Below are 17,584 nucleotides of genomic sequence, written 5' to 3'. Positions count from 1 at the left end.
CTAACCATATGAGTTGTTAAGCTATGGAATATGACATGGACGAGCGACCAATAAAACAACATGTATTATGGGGTTGAATGCTTTTTGCGATTCACAAAATAAAACAAAAGCAGTCATGCAAATATCTGAATTTTCACAGCACAGCAAAATCAGTTGCACCATTCAATTCCGCTCGTCCAGACGGGGAGAATTCAATCACATTCATTCGATGCGACGTTTCTTGTGGGATTTAATGAGCGACAACATTTTGACCCCAAACCGAGAGGATTCTGGGATGTTTGTGGTTTTTTGGTAATAACTCTGGAAGGAAACGTCACAGACCCATCAAGGTGGTACTCGTACTGCTCGCCTCGTCGAGAGGAATCCAAATTTATGAATGGTTAAGCTATGGGATATGAAATGGACGAGCGGCCAATAAAACAGCATGTATTATGGGGTTGAATGCTTTTTGCTATTCACAAAATAAAACAAAAGCAGTCATGCAAATATCTGAATTTTCACAGCACAGCAAAATCAGTTGCACCATTCAATTCCGCTCGTCCAGACGGGGAGAATTCAATCACATTCATTCGATGCGACGTTTCTTATGGGATTTAATGAGCGACAACATTTTGACCCCAAACCGAGAGGAATCTGGGATGTTTGTGGTTTTTTGGTAATAACTCTGGAAGGAAACGTCGCAGACCCATCAAGGTGGTACTCGTACTGCTCGCCTCATCGAGAGGAATCTAACCATATGAGTTGTTAAGCTATGGGATATGACATGGACGAGCGACCAATAAAACAACATGTATTATGGGGTTGAATGTTTTTTGCTATTCACAAAATAAAACAAAAGCAGTCATGCAAATATCTGAATTTTCACAGCACAGCAAAATCAGTTGCACCATTCAATTCCGCTCGTCCAGACGGGGAGAATTCAATCACATTCATTCGATGCGACGTTTATTATGGGATTTAATGAGCGACAACATTTTGACCCCAAACCGAGAGGATTCTGGGATGTTTGTGTTTTTTTGGTAATAACTCTGGAAGGAAACGTCGCAGACCCATCAAGGTGGTACTCGTACTGCTCGCCTCGTCGAGTGGAATCCAAATATGTGAATGGTTAAGCTATCGGATATGAAATGGACGAGCGACCAATAAAACAACATGTATTATGGGGTTGAATGCTTTTTGCTATTCACAAAATAAAACAAAAGCAGTCATGCAAATATCTGAATTTTCACAGCACAACAAAATCAGTTGCACCATTCAATTCCGCTCGTCCAGACGGGGAGAATTCAATCACATTCATTCGATGCGACGTTTCTTGTGGGATTTAATGAGCGACAACATTTTGACCCCAAACCGAGAGAATTCTGGGATGTTTGTGGTTTTAGGTAATAACTCTGGAAGGAAACGTCACAGACCCATCAAGGTGGTACTCGTACTGCTCGCCTCGTCGAGAGGAATCCAAATATATGAATGCTTAAGCTATGGGATATGAAATGGACGAGCGACCAATAAAACAGCATGTATTATGGGGTTGAATGCTTTTGCTATTCACAAAATAAAACAAAAGCAGTCATGCAAATATCTGAAGTTTCACAGCACAACAAAATCAGTTGCACCATTCAATTCCGCTCGTCCAGACGGAAAGAATTCAATCACATTCATTCGATGCGACGTTTCTTGTGGGATTTAATGAGCGACAACATTTTGACCCCAAACCGAGATAATTCTGGGATGTTTGTGGTTTTTTGGTAATAACTCTGGAAGGAAACGTCACAGACCCATCAAGGTGGTACTCGTACTGCTCGCCTCGTCGAGAGGAATCCAAATATATGAATGGTTAAGCTATGGGATATGAAATGGACGAGCGGCCAATAAAACAGCATGTATTATGGGGTTGAATGCTTTTTGCTATTCACAAAATAAAACAAAAGCAGTCATGCAAATATCTGAATTTTCACAGCACAGCAAAATCAGTTGCACCATTCAATTCCGCTCGTCCAGACGGGGAGAATTCAATCACATTCATTCGATGCGACGTTTCTTATGGGATTTAATGAGCGACAACATTTTGACCCCAAACCGAGAGGAATCTGGGATGTTTGTGGTTTTTTGGTAATAACTCTGGAAGGAAACGTCGCAGACCCATCAAGGTGGTACTCGTACTGCTCGCCTCATCGAGAGGAATCTAACCATATGAGTTGTTAAGCTATGGAATATGACATGGACGAGCGACCAATAAAACAACATGTATTATGGGGTTGAATGCTTTTTGCTATTCACAAAATAAAACAAAAGCAGTCATGCAAATATCTGAATTTTCACAGCACAGCAAAATCAGTTGCACCATTCAATTCCGCTCGTCCAGACGGGGAGAATTCAATCACATTCATTCGATGCGACGTTTCTTATGGGATTTAATGAGCGACAACATTTTGACCCCAAACCGAGAGGATTCTGGGATGTTTGTGTTTTTTTGGTAATAACTCTGGAAGGAAACGTCGCAGACCCATCAAGGTGGTACTCGTACTGCTCGCCTCGTCGAGTGGAATCCAAATATGTGAATGGTTAAGCTATCGGATATGAAATGGACGAGCGACCAATAAAACAACATGTATTATGGGGTTGAATGCTTTTTGCTATTCACAAAATAAAACAAAAGCAGTCATGCAAATATCTGAATTTTCACAGCACAACAAAATCAGTTGCACCATTCAATTCCGCTCGTCCAGACGGGGAGAATTCAATCACATTCATTCGATGCGACGTTTCTTGTGGGATTTAATGAGCGACAACATTTTGACCCCAAACCGAGAGAATTCTGGGATGTTTGTGGTTTTAGGTAATAACTCTGGAAGGAAACGTCACAGACCCATCAAGGTGGTACTCGTACTGCTCGCCTCGTCGAGAGGAATCCAAATATATGAATGTTTAAGCTATGGGATATGAAATGGACGAGCGACCAATAAAACAGCATGTATTATGGGGTTGAATGCTTTTTGCTATTCACAAAATAAAACAAAAGCAGTCATGCAAATATCTGAAGTTTCACAGCACAACAAAATCAGTTGCACCATTCAATTCCGCTCGTCCAGACGGGGAGAATTCAATCACATTCATTCGATGCGACGTTTCTTGTGGGATTTAATGAGCGACAACATTTTGACCCCAAACCGAGATAATTCTGGGATGTTTGTGGTTTTTTGGTAATAACTCTGGAAGGAAACGTCACAGACCCATCAAGGTGGTACTCGTACTGCTCGCCTCGTCGAGAGGAATCCAAATATATGAATGGTTAAGCTATGGGATATGAAATGGACGAGCGGCCAATAAAACAGCATGTATTATGGGGTTGAATGCTTTTTGCTATTCACAAAATAAAACAAAAGCAGTCATGCAAATATCTGAATTTTCACAGCACAGCAAAATCAGTTGCACCATTCAATTCCGCTCGTCCAGACGGGGAGAATTCAATCACATTCATTCGATGCGACGTTTCTTATGGGATTTAATGAGCGACAACATTTTGACCCCAAACCGAGAGGAATCTGGGATGTTTGTGGTTTTTTGGTAATAACTCTGGAAGGAAACGTCGCAGACCCATCAAGGTGGTACTCGTACTGCTCGCCTCATCGAGAGGAATCTAACCATATGAGTTGTTAAGCTATGGAATATGACATGGACGAGCGACCAATAAAACAACATGTATTATGGGGTTGAATGCTTTTTGCTATTCACAAAATAAAACAAAAGCAGTCATGCAAATATCTGAATTTTCACAGCACAGCAAAATCAGTTGCACCATTCAATTCCGCTCGTCCAGACGGGGAGAATTCAATCACATTCATTCGATGCGACGTTTCTTATGGGATTTAATGAGCGACAACATTTTGACCCCAAACCGAGAGGATTCTGGGATGTTTGTGTTTTTTTGGTAATAACTCTGGAAGGAAACGTCGCAGACCCATCAAGGTGGTACTCGTACTGCTCGCCTCGTCGAGTGGAATCCAAATATGTAAATGGTTAAGCTATCGGATATGAAATGGACGAGCGACCAATAAAACAACATGTATTATGGGGTTGAATGCTTTTTGCTATTCACAAAATAAAACAAAAGCAGTCATGCAAATATCTGAATTTTCACAGCACAACAAAATCAGTTGCACCATTCAATTCCGCTCGTCCAGACGGGGAGAATTCAATCACATTCATTCGATGCGACGTTTCTTGTGGGATTTAATGAGCGACAACATTTTGACCCCAAACCGAGAGAATTCTGGGATGTTTGTGGTTTTAGGTAATAACTCTGGAAGAAAACGTCACAGACCCATCAAGGTGGTACTCGTACTGCTCGCCTCGTCGAGAGGAATCCAAATATATGAATGCTTAAGCTATGGGATATGAAATGGACGAGCGACCAATAAAACAGCATGTATTATGGGGTTGAATGCTTTTTGCTATTCACAAAATAAAACAAAAGCAGTCATGCAAATATCTGAAGTTTCACAGCACAACAAAATCAGTTGCACCATTCAATTCCGCTCGTCCAGACGGGGAGAATTCAATCACATTCATTCGATGCGACGTTTCTTATGGGATTTAATGAGCGACAACATTTTGACCCCAAACCGAGAGGAATCTGGGATGTTTGTGGTTTTTTGGTAATAACTCTGGAAGGAAACGTCGCAGACCCATCAAGGTGGTACTCGTACTGCTCGCCTCATCGAGAGGAATCTAACCATATGAGTTGTTAAGCTATGGGATATGACATTGACGAGCGACCAATAAAACAACATGTATTATGGGGTTGAATGCTTTTTGCTATTCACAAAATAAAACAAAAGCAGTCATGCAAATATCTGAATTTTCACAGCACAGCAAAATCAGTTGCACCATTCAATTCCGCTCGTCCAGACGAGGAGAATTCAATCACATTCATTCGATGCGACGTTTCTTATGGGATTTAATGAGCGACAACATTTTGACCCCAAACCGAGAGGATTCTGGGATGTTTGTGTTTTTTTGGTAATAACTCTGGAAGGAAACGTCGCAGACCCATCAAGGTGGTACTCGTACTGCTCGCCTCGTCGAGTGGAATCCAAATATGTGAATGGTTAAGCTATCGGATATGAAATGGACGAGCGACCAATAAAACAACATGTATTACGGGGTTGAATGCTTTTTGCTATTCACAAAATAAAACAAAAGCAGTCATGCAAATATCTGAATTTTCACAGCACAACAAAATCAGTTGCACCATTCAATTCCGCTCGTCCAGACGGGGAGAATTCAATCACATTCATTCGATGCGACGTTTCTTGTGGGATTTAATGAGCGACAACATTTTGACCCCAAACCGAGAGAATTCTGGGATGTTTGTGGTTTTAGGTAATAACTCTGGAAGGAAACGTCACAGACCCATCAAGGTGGTACTCGTACTGCTCGCCTCGTCGAGAGGAATCCAAATTTATGAATGGTTAAGCTATGGGATATGAAATGGACGAGCGGCCAATAAAACAGCATGTATTATGGGGTTGAATGCTTTTTGCTATTCACAAAATAAAACAAAAGCAGTCATGCAAATATCTGAATTTTCACAGCACAGCAAAATCAGTATCACCATTCAATTCCGCTCGTCCAGACGGGGAGAATTCAATCACATTCATTCGATGCGACGTTTCTTATGGGATTTAATGAGCGACAACATTTTTACCCCAAACCGAGAGGAATCTGGGATGTTTGTGGTTTGTTGGTAATAACTCTGGAAGGAAACGTCGCAGACCCATCAAGGTGGTACTCGTACTGCTCGCCTCATCGAGAGGAATCTAACCATATGAGTTGTTAAGCTATGGGATATGACATGGACGAGCGACCAATAAAACAACATGTATTATGGGGTTGAATGTTTTTTGCTATTCACAAAATAAAACAAAAGCAGTCATGCAAATATCTGAATTTTCACAACACAGCAAAATCAGTTGCACCATTCAATTCCGCTCGTCCAGACGGGGAGAATTCAATCACATTCATTCGATGCGACGTTTCTTATGGGATTTAATGAGCGACAACATTTTGACCCCAAACCGAGAGGATTCTGGGATGTTTGTGTTTTTTTGGTAATAACTCTGGAAGGAAACGTCGCAGACCCATCAAGGTGGTACTCGTACTGCTCGCCTCGTCGAGTGGAATCCAAATATGTGAATGGTTAAGCTATCGGATATGAAATGGACGAGCGACCAATAAAACAACATGTATTATGGGGTTGAATGCTTTTTGCTATTCATAAAATAAAACAAAAGCAGTCATGCAAATATCTGAATTTTCACAGCACAACAAAATCAGTTGCACCATTCAATTCCGCTCGTCCAGACGGGGAGAATTCAATCACATTCATTCGATGCGACGTTTCTTGAGGGATTTAATGAGCGACAACATTTTGACCCCAAACCGAGAGAATTCTGGGATGTTTGTGGTTTTAGGTAATAACTCTGGAAGGAAACGTCACAGACCCATCAAGGTGGTACTCGTACTGCTCGCCTCGTCGAGAGGAATCAAATATATGAATGCTTAAGCTATGGGATATGAAATGGACGGGCGGCCAATAAAACAGCATGTATTATGGGGTTGAATGCTTTTTGCTATTCACAAAATAAAACAAAAGCAGTCATGCAAATATCTGAATTTTCACAGCACAGCAAAATCAGTTGCACCATTCAATTCCGCTCGTCCAGACGGGGAGAATTCAATCACATTCATTCGATGCGACGTTTCTTATGGGATTTAATGAGCGACAACATTTTTACCCCAAACCGAGAGGAATCTGGGATGTTTGTGGTTTTTTGGTAATAACTCTGGAAGGAAACGTCGCAGACCCATCAAGGTGGTACTCGTACTGCTCGCCTCATCGAGAGGAATCTAACCATATGAGTTGTTAAGCTATGGGATATGACATGGACGAGCGACCAATAAAACAACATGTATTATGGGGTTGAATGTTTTTTGCTATTCACAAAATAAAACAAAAGCAGTCATGCAAATATCTGAATTTTCACAACACAGCAAAATCAGTTGCACCATTCAATTCCGCTCGTCCAGACGGGGAGAATTCAATCACATTCATTCGATGCGACGTTTCTTATGGGATTTAATGAGCGACAACATTTTGACCCCAAACCGAGAGGATTCTGGGATGTTTGTGTTTTTTTGGTAATAACTCTGGAAGGAAACGTCGCAGACCCATCAAGATGGTACTCGTACTGCTCGCCTCGTCGAGTGGAATCCAAATATGTGAATGGTTAAGCTATCGGATATGAAATGGACGAGCGACCAATAAAACAACATGTATTATGGGGTTGAATGCTTTTTGCTATTCATAAAATAAAACAAAAGCAGTCATGCAAATATCTGAATTTTCACAGCACAACAAAATCAGTTGCACCATTCAATTCCGCTCGTCCAGACGGGGAGAATTCAATCACATTCATTCGATGCGACGTTTCTTGAGGGATTTAATGAGCGACAACATTTTGACCCCAAACCGAGAGAATTCTGGGATGTTTGTGGTTTTAGGTAATAACTCTGGAAGGAAACGTCACAGACCCATCAAGGTGGTACTCGTACTGCTCGCCTCGTCGAGAGGAATCAAATATATGAATGCTTAAGCTATGGGATATGAAATGGACGGGCGGCCAATAAAACAGCATGTATTATGGGGTTGAATGCTTTTTGCTATTCACAAAATAAAACAAAAGCAGTCATGCAAATATCTGAATTTTCACAGCACAGCAAAATCAGTTGCACCATTCAATTCCGCTCGTCCAGACGGGGAGAATTCAATCACATTCATTCGATGCGACGTTTCTTATGGGATTTAATGAGCGACAACATTTTGACCCCAAACCGAGAGGAATCTGGGATGTTTGTGGTTTTTTGGTAATAACTCTGGAAGGAAACGTCGCAGACCCATCAAGGTGGTACTCGTACTGCTCGCCTCATCGAGAGGAATCTAACCATATGAGTTGTTAAGCTATGGAATATGACATGGACGAGCGACCAATAAAACAACATGTATTATGGGGTTGAATGCTTTTTGCTATTCACAAAATAAAACAAAAGCAGTCATGCAAATATCTGAATTTTCACAGCACAGCAAAATCAGTTGCACCATTCAATTCCGCTCGTCCAGACGGGGAGAATTCAATCACATTCATTCGATGCGACGTTTCTTATGGGATTTAATGAGCGACAACATTTTGACCCCAAACCGAGAGGATTCTGGGATGTTTGTGTTTTTTTGGTAATAACTCTGGAAGGAAACGTCGCAGACCCATCAAGGTGGTACTCGTACTGCTCGCCTCGTCGAGTGGAATCCAAATATGTGAATGGTTAAGCTATCGGATATGAAATGGACGAGCGACCAATAAAACAACATGTATTATGGGGTTGAATGCTTTTTGCTATTCACAAAATAAAACAAAAGCAGTCATGCAAATATCTGAATTTTCACAGCACAACAAAATCAGTTGCACCATTCAATTCCGCTCGTCCAGACGGGGAGAATTCAATCACATTCATTCGATGCGACGTTTCTTGTGGGATTTAATGAGCGACAACATTTTGACCCCAAACCGAGAGAATTCTGGGATGTTTGTGGTTTTAGGTAATAACTCTGGAAGGAAACGTCACAGACCCATCAAGGTGGTACTCGTACTGCTCGCCTCGTCGAGAGGAATCCAAATATATGAATGCTTAAGCTATGGGATATGAAATGGACGAGCGACCAATAAAACAGCATGTATTATGGGGTTGAATGCTTTTTGCTATTCACAAAATAAAACAAAAGCAGTCATGCAAATATCTGAAGTTTCACAGCACAACAAAATCAGTTGCACCATTCAATTCCGCTCGTCCAGACGGGGAGAATTCAATCACATTCATTCGATGCGACGTTTCTTGTGGGATTTAATGAGCGACAACATTTTGACCCCAAACCGAGATAATTCTGGGATGTTTGTGGTTTTTTGGTAATAACTCTGGAAGGAAACGTCACAGACCCATCAAGGTGGTACTCGTACTGCTCGCCTCGTCGAGAGGAATCCAAATATATGAATGGTTAAGCTATGGGATATGAAATGGACGAGCGGCCAATAAAACAGCATGTATTATGGGGTTGAATGCTTTTTGCTATTCACAAAATAAAACAAAAGCAGTCATGCAAATATCTGAATTTTCACAGCACAGCAAAATCAGTTGCACCATTCAATTCCGCTCGTCCAGACGGGGAGAATTCAATCACATTCATTCGATGCGACGTTTCTTATGGGATTTAATGAGCGACAACATTTTGACCCCAAACCGAGAGGAATCTGGGATGTTTGTGGTTTTTTGGTAATAACTCTGGAAGGAAACGTCGCAGACCCATCAAGGTGGTACTCGTACTGCTCGCCTCGTCGAGTGGAATCCAAATATGTGAATGGTTAAGCTATCGGATATGAAATGGACGAGCGACCAATAAAACAACATGTATTACGGGGTTGAATGCTTTTTGCTATTCACAAAATAAAACAAAAGCAGTCATGCAAATATCTGAATTTTCACAGCACAACAAAATCAGTTGCACCATTCAATTCCGCTCGTCCAGACGGGGAGAATTCAATCACATTCATTCGATGCGACGTTTCTTGTGGGATTTAATGAGCGACAACATTTTGACCCCAAACCGAGAGAATTCTGGGATGTTTGTGGTTTTAGGTAATAACTCTGGAAGGAAACGTCACAGACCCATCAAGGTGGTACTCGTACTGCTCGCCTCGTCGAGAGGAATCCAAATTTATGAATGGTTAAGCTATGGGATATGAAATGGACGAGCGGCCAATAAAACAGCATGTATTATGGGGTTGAATGCTTTTTGCTATTCACAAAATAAAACAAAAGCAGTCATGCAAATATCTGAATTTTCACAGCACAGCAAAATCAGTTGCACCATTCAATTCCGCTCGTCCAGACGGGGAGAATTCAATCACATTCATTCGATGCGACGTTTCTTATGGGATTTAATGAGCGACAACATTTTGACCCCAAACCGAGAGGATTCTGGGATGTTTGTGTTTTTTTGGTAATAACTCTGGAAGGAAACGTCGCAGACCCATCAAGGTGGTACTCGTACTGCTCGCCTCGTCGAGAGGAATCCAAATATGTGAATGGTTAAGCTATCGGATATGAAATGGACGAGCTACCAATAAAACAACATGTATTATGGTGTTGAATGCTTTTTGCTATTCACAAAATACAACAAAAGCAGTCATGCATATATCTGAATTTTCACAGCACAGCAAAATCAGTTGCACCATTCAATTGCGCTCGTCCAGACGGGGAGAATTCAATCACATTCATTCGATGCGACGTTTCTTATGGGATTTAATGAGCGACAACATTTTGACCCCAAACCGATAGGATTCTGGGATGTTTGTGTTTTTTTGGTAATAACTCTGGAAGGAAACGTCGAAGACCCATCAAGGTGGTACTCGTACTGCTCGCCTCGTCGAGAGGAATCCAAATATGTGAATGGTTAAGCTATCGGATATGAAATGGACGAGCTACCAATAAAACAACATGTATTATGGTGTTGAATGCTTTTTGCTATTCACAAAATACAACAAAAGCAGTCATGCATATATCTGAATTTTCACAGCACAGCAAAATCAGTTGCACCATTCAATTGCGCTCGTCCAGACGGGGAGAATTCAATCACATTCATTCGATGCGACGTTTCTTATGGGATTTAATGAGCGACAACATTTTGACCCCAAACCGATAGGATTCTGGGATGTTTGTGTTTTTTTGGTAATAACTCTGGAAGGAAACGTCGAAGACCCATCAAGGTGGTACTCGTACTGCTCGCCTCGTCGAGAGGAATCCAAATATGTGAATGGTTAAGCTATGGGATATGAAATGGACGAGCGACCAATAAAACAGCATGTATTATGCTGTTGAATGCTTTTTGCTATTCACAAAATAAAACAAAAGCAGTCATGCAAATATCTGAATTTTCACAGCACAACAAAATCAGTTGCACCATTCAATTCCGCTCGTCCAGACGGGGAGAATTCAATCACATTCATTCGATGCGACGTTTCTTATGGGATTTAATGAGCGACAACATTTTGACCCCAAACCGAGAGGATTCTGGGATGTTTGTGTTTTTTTGGTAATAACTCTGGAAGGAAACGTCGCAGACCCATCAAGGTGGTACTCGTACTGCTCGCCTCGTCGAGAGGAATCCAAATATGTGAATGGTTAAGCTATCGGATATTAAATGGACGAGCGACCAATAAAACAGCATGTACTATGGGGTTGAATGCTTTTTGCTATTCACAAAATAAAACAAAAGTAGTCATGCAAATATCTGAATTTTCACAGCACAGCAAAATCAGTTGCACCATTCAATTCCGCTCGTCCAGACGGGGAGAATTCAATCACATTCATTCGATGCGACGTTTCTTATGGGATTTAATGAACGACAACATTTTGACCCCAAACCGAGAGAATTCTGGGATGTTTGTGGTTTTAGGTAATAACTCTGGAAGGAAACGTCACAGACCCATCAAGGTGGTACTCGTACTGCTCGCCTCGTCGAGAGGAATCAAATATATGAATGCTTAAGCTATGGGATATGAAATGGACGGGCGGCCAATAAAACAGCATGTATTATGGGGTTGAATGCTTTTTGCTATTCACAAAATAAAACAAAAGCAGTCATGCAAATATCTGAATTTTCACAGCACAGCAAAATCAGTTGCACCATTCAATTCCGCTCGTCCAGACGGGGAGAATTCAATCACATTCATTCGATGCGACGTTTCTTATGGGATTTAATGAGCGACAACATTTTGACCCCAAACCGAGAGGAATCTGGGATGTTTGTGGTTTTTTGGTAATAACTCTGGAAGGAAACGTCGCAGACCCATCAAGGTGGTACTCGTACTGCTCGCCTCATCGAGAGGAATCTAACCATATGAGTTGTTAAGCTATGGAATATGACATGGACGAGCGACCAATAAAACAACATGTATTATGGGGTTGAATGCTTTTTGCTATTCACAAAATAAAACAAAAGCAGTCATGCAAATATCTGAATTTTCACAGCACAGCAAAATCAGTTGCACCATTCAATTCCGCTCGTCCAGACGGGGAGAATTCAATCACATTCATTCGATGCGACGTTTCTTATGGGATTTAATGAGCGACAACATTTTGACCCCAAACCGAGAGGATTCTGGGATGTTTGTGTTTTTTTGGTAATAACTCTGGAAGGAAACGTCGCAGACCCATCAAGGTGGTACTCGTACTGCTCGCCTCGTCGAGTGGAATCCAAATATGTGAATGGTTAAGCTATCGGATATGAAATGGACGAGCGACCAATAAAACAACATGTATTATGGGGTTGAATGCTTTTTGCTATTCACAAAATAAAACAAAAGCAGTCATGCAAATATCTGAATTTTCACAGCACAACAAAATCAGTTGCACCATTCAATTCCGCTCGTCCAGACGGGGAGAATTCAATCACATTCATTCGATGCGACGTTTCTTGTGGGATTTAATGAGCGACAACATTTTGACCCCAAACCGAGAGAATTCTGGGATGTTTGTGGTTTTAGGTAATAACTCTGGAAGGAAACGTCACAGACCCATCAAGGTGGTACTCGTACTGCTCGCCTCGTCGAGAGGAATCCAAATATATGAATGCTTAAGCTATGGGATATGAAATGGACGAGCGACCAATAAAACAGCATGTATTATGGGGTTGAATGCTTTTTGCTATTCACAAAATAAAACAAAAGCAGTCATGCAAATATCTGAAGTTTCACAGCACAACAAAATCAGTTGCACCATTCAATTCCGCTCGTCCAGACGGGGAGAATTCAATCACATTCATTCGATGCGACGTTTCTTGTGGGATTTAATGAGCGACAACATTTTGACCCCAAACCGAGATAATTCTGGGATGTTTGTGGTTTTTTGGTAATAACTCTGGAAGGAAACGTCACAGACCCATCAAGGTGGTACTCGTACTGCTCGCCTCGTCGAGAGGAATCCAAATATATGAATGGTTAAGCTATGGGATATGAAATGGACGAGCGGCCAATAAAACAGCATGTATTATGGGGTTGAATGCTTTTTGCTATTCACAAAATAAAACAAAAGCAGTCATGCAAATATCTGAATTTTCACAGCACAGCAAAATCAGTTGCACCATTCAATTCCGCTCGTCCAGACGGGGAGAATTCAATCACATTCATTCGATGCGACGTTTCTTATGGGATTTAATGAGCGACAACATTTTGACCCCAAACCGAGAGGAATCTGGGATGTTTGTGGTTTTTTGGTAATAACTCTGGAAGGAAACGTCGCAGACCCATCAAGGTGGTACTCGTACTGCTCGCCTCATCGAGAGGAATCTAACCATATGAGTTGTTAAGCTATGGAATATGACATGGACGAGCGACCAATAAAACAACATGTATTATGGGGTTGAATGCTTTTTGCTATTCACAAAATAAAACAAAAGCAGTCATGCAAATATCTGAATTTTCACAGCACAGCAAAATCAGTTGCACCATTCAATTCCGCTCGTCCAGACGGGGAGAATTCAATCACATTCATTCGATGCGACGTTTCTTATGGGATTTAATGAGCGACAACATTTTGACCCCAAACCGAGAGGATTCTGGGATGTTTGTGTTTTTTTGGTAATAACTCTGGAAGGAAACGTCGCAGACCCATCAAGGTGGTACTCGTACTGCTCGCCTCGTCGAGTGGAATCCAAATATGTGAATGGTTAAGCTATCGGATATGAAATGGACGAGCGGCCAATAAAACAGCATGTATTATGGGGTTGAATGCTTTTTGCTATTCACAAAATAAAACAAAAGCAGTCATGCAAATATCTGAATTTTCACAGCACAGCAAAATCAGTTGCACCATTCAATTCCGCTCGTCCAGACGGGGAGAATTCAATCACATTCATTCGATGCGACGTTTCTTATGGGATTTAATGAGCGACAACATTTTGACCCCAAACCGAGAGGAATCTGGGATGTTTGTGGTTTTTTGGTAATAACTCTGGAAGGAAACGTCGCAGACCCATCAAGGTGGTACTCGTACTGCTCGCCTCATCGAGAGGAATCTAACCATATGAGTTGTTAAGCTATGGAATATGACATGGACGAGCGACCAATAAAACAACATGTATTATGGGGTTGAATGCTTTTTGCTATTCACAAAATAAAACAAAAGCAGTCATGCAAATATCTGAATTTTCACAGCACAGCAAAATCAGTTGCACCATTCAATTCCGCTCGTCCAGACGGGGAGAATTCAATCACATTCATTCGATGCGACGTTTCTTATGGGATTTAATGAGCGACAACATTTTGACCCCAAACCGAGAGGATTCTGGGATGTTTGTGTTTTTTTGGTAATAACTCTGGAAGGAAACGTCGCAGACCCATCAAGGTGGTACTCGTACTGCTCGCCTCGTCGAGTGGAATCCAAATATGTGAATGGTTAAGCTATCGGATATGAAATGGACGAGCGACCAATAAAACAACATGTATTATGGGGTTGAATGCTTTTTGCTATTCACAAAATAAAACAAAAGCAGTCATGCAAATATCTGAATTTTCACAGCACAACAAAATCAGTTGCACCATTCAATTCCGCTCGTCCAGACGGGGAGAATTCAATCACATTCATTCGATGCGACGTTTCTTGTGGGATTTAATGAGCGACAACATTTTGACCCCAAACCGAGAGAATTCTGGGATGTTTGTGGTTTTAGGTAATAACTCTGGAAGGAAACGTCACAGACCCATCAAGGTGGTACTCGTACTGCTCGCCTCGTCGAGAGGAATCCAAATATATGAATGCTTAAGCTATGGGATATGAAATGGACGAGCGACCAATAAAACAGCATGTATTATGGGGTTGAATGCTTTTTGCTATTCACAAAATAAAACAAAAGCAGTCATGCAAATATCTGAAGTTTCACAGCACAACAAAATCAGTTGCACCATTCAATTCCGCTCGTCCAGACGGGGAGAATTCAATCACATTCATTCGATGCGACGTTTCTTGTGGGATTTAATGAGCGACAACATTTTGACCCCAAACCGAGATAATTCTGGGATGTTTGTGGTTTTTTGGTAATAACTCTGGAAGGAAACGTCACAGACCCATCAAGGTGGTACTCGTACTGCTCGCCTCGTCGAGAGGAATCCAAATTTATGAATGGTTAAGCTATGGGATATGAAATGGACGAGCGGCCAATAAAACAGCATGTATTATGGGGTTGAATGCTTTTTGCTATTCACAAAATAAAACAAAAGCAGTCATGCAAATATCTGAATTTTCACAGCACAGCAAAATCAGTTGCACCATTCAATTCCGCTCGTCCAGACGGGGAGAATTCAATCACATTCATTCGATGCGACGTTTCTTATGGGATTTAATGAGCGACAACATTTTGACCCCAAACCGAGAGGATTCTGGGATGTTTGTGTTTTTTTGGTAATAACTCTGGAAGGAAACGTCGCAGACCCATCAAGGTGGTACTCGTACTGCTCGCCTCGTCGAGAGGAATCCAAATATGTGAATGGTTAAGCTATCGGATATGAAATGGACGAGCTACCAATAAAACAACATGTATTATGGTGTTGAATGCTTTTTGCTATTCACAAAATACAACAAAAGCAGTCATGCATATATCTGAATTTTCACAGCACAGCAAAATCAGTTGCACCATTCAATTGCGCTCGTCCAGACGGGGAGAATTCAATCACATTCATTCGATGCGACGTTTCTTATGGGATTTAATGAGCGACAAGATTTTGACCACAAACCGATAGGATTCTGGGATGTTTGTGTTTTTTTGGTAATAACTCTGGAAGGAAACGTCGAAGACCCATCAAGGTGGTACTCGTACTGCTCGCCTCGTCGAGAGGAATCCAAATATGTGAATGGTTAAGCTATGGGATATGAAATGGACGAGCGACCAATAAAACAGCATGTATTATGCTGTTGAATGCTTTTTGCTATTCACAAAATAAAACAAAAGCAGTCATGCAAATATCTGAATTTTCACAGCACAACAAAATCAGTTGCACCATTCAATTCCGCTCGTCCAGACGGGGAGAATTCAATCACATTCATTCGATGCGACGTTTCTTATGGGATTTAATGAGCGACAACATTTTGACCCCAAACCGAGAGGATTCTGGGATGTTTGTGTTTTTTTGGTAATAACTCTGGAAGGAAACGTCGCAGACCCATCAAGGTGGTACTCGTACTGCTCGCCTCGTCGAGAGGAATCCAAATATGTGAATGGTTAAGCTATCGGATATTAAATGGACGAGCGACCAATAAAACAGCATGTACTATGGGGTTGAATGCTTTTTGCTATTCACAAAATAAAACAAAAGCAGTCATGCAAATATCTGAATTTTCACAGCACAGCAAAATCAGTTGCACCATTCAATTCCGCTCGTCCAGACGGGGAGAATTCAATCACATTCATTCGATGCGACGTTTCTTATGGGATTTAATGAACGACAACATTTTGACCCCAAACCGAGAGGATTCTGGGATGTTTGTGTTTTTTTGGTAATAACTCTGGAAGGAAACGTCGCAGACCCATCAAGGTGGTACTTGTACTGCTCGCCTCGTCGAGAGGAATCCAAATATATGAATGGTTAAGCTATGGGATATGAAATGGACGAGCGACCAATAAAACAGCATGTATTATGGGGTTGAATGCTTTTTGCTATTCACAAAATAAAACAAAAGCAGTCATGCAAATATCTGAAGTTTCACAGCACAACAAAATCAGTTGCACCATTCAATTCCGCTCGTCCAGACGGGGAGAATTCAATCACATTCATTCGATGCGACGTTTCTTGTGGGATTTAATGAGCGACAACATTTTGACCCCAAACCGAGATAATTCTGGGATGTTTGTGGTTTTTTGGTAATAACTCTGGAAGGAAACGTCACAGACCCATCAAGGTGGTACTCGTACTGCTCGCCTCGTCGAGAGGAATCCAAATATATGAATGGTTAAGCTATGGGATATGAAATGGACGAGCGGCCAATAAAACAGCATGTATTATGGGGTTGAATGCTTTTTGCTATTCACAAAATAAAACAAAAGCAGTCATGCAAATATCTGAATTTTCACAGCACAGCAAAATCAGTTGCACCATTCAATTCCGCTCGTCCAGACGGGGAGAATTCAATCACATTCATTCGATGCGACGTTTCTTATGGGATTTAATGAGCGACAACATTTTGACCCCAAACCGAGAGGAATCTGGGATGTTTGTGGTTTTTTGGTAATAACTCTGGAAGGAAACGTCGCAGACCCATCAAGGTGGTACTCGTACTGCTCGCCTCATCGAGAGGAATCTAACCATATGAGTTGTTAAGCTATGGAATATGACATGGACGAGCGACCAATAAAACAACATGTATTATGGGGTTGAATGCTTTTTGCTATTCACAAAATAAAACAAAAGCAGTCATGCAAATATCT

The sequence above is a fragment of the Petromyzon marinus genome, chromosome 22 (assembly GCF_048934315.1).
Source record: "Petromyzon marinus isolate PM22_M1 ecotype Great Lakes invasive population chromosome 22, UKy_Petmar_22M1.pri1.0, whole genome shotgun sequence".
Lineage (NCBI taxonomy): Eukaryota > Metazoa > Chordata > Hyperoartia > Petromyzontiformes > Petromyzontidae > Petromyzon > Petromyzon marinus.
The sequence above is the reverse complement of the archived record's forward strand: the minus strand, read 5'-3'. Positions refer to the sequence as shown.